This window comes from Babylonia areolata, chromosome 25, assembly GCF_041734735.1.
Source record: "Babylonia areolata isolate BAREFJ2019XMU chromosome 25, ASM4173473v1, whole genome shotgun sequence".
Lineage (NCBI taxonomy): Eukaryota > Metazoa > Mollusca > Gastropoda > Neogastropoda > Buccinidae > Babylonia > Babylonia areolata.
Genome location: NC_134900.1, coordinates 23,722,479 through 23,723,526, shown reverse-complemented (window position 1 = coordinate 23,723,526; position 1,048 = coordinate 23,722,479).

Below are 1,048 nucleotides of genomic sequence, written 5' to 3'. Positions count from 1 at the left end.
ACAACGAGGCCATTGCTCGCCTTCCCCAGGTAGATATCAACGAGGACCTCGACACCCACCCCACAGAAGATGAAGTCAGGAAGGCAGTGAAGCATCTCTCAGTCCTGTGGCAAAGCGCCAGGATCTGATGCAATCCCTGCCGAGGTATACAAAGCAGGAGGCCCTGCCATGATGCAAAAGCTGACTGAACTCTTCCAGTCCATGTGAAACGAGGGACAGATCCCGCAACAACTGAAAGATGCCAGCGTAGTCCACATCTACAAGAGGAAAGGCAACCGCCAGTCTTGCCACAACCATCGAGACATACCCTCTTGCCCATTGCTGTGAAGATTCTGCGCTGTGTTCTGCTCAACCCCCTTCTCCAACATCTTAAGCAAGGTCTCCTTCCAGAATGCCAGTGCGGCTTCCGTGCAGAATGTGGGACTGCGTACATGATATTTGCCGCGCGCCAACTTCAGGTAAAATGCGAGGAGCAACACAGCGACCTCTTCATGACCTTTGTCGATCTGACCAAGGCTTTCGATACCATCAGCAGAGAAGACTTGTGGAAGATCATGGAGAAGTTTGGCTGCCCCAGCAAGCAAGTTCATTACAATCGTCGGGCAGTTCCACGACGGCATGATGGTGAAACTTCTTGATGAAGGAGACGGAGTCAGAGGTCTTTCCAGACTGCTTTTCACAAGCCTGCGACAACTTCGGTCTCACCATCAGCACAAAAAAGACTGAAGTTATGTACCGCGCAGTAAATATAGACGCTAAGGTCAGCAACAGGATTGCCAAAGCCAGCACCGCCTTCGGAAGACAATGAGAACGTCTGGGAGCGGAGAGGACTCAGTTCTACCACCAAGCTGAAGGTCTACTGTGAAGTGGTCCTCATCACCCTCCTTTACGCCAGCGAGACCTGGACTGTCTTCAGCAGACACGCCAAACAGCTCAATCGCTTCCACATGAGCTGTCTCCACAGATTCCTCCACAGTCATGTGGGTGGCAGGACAAAGTCCCTGGCACGGAAGTCCTGGAACGAGCTGGTCTATGCAGAGTTTACACT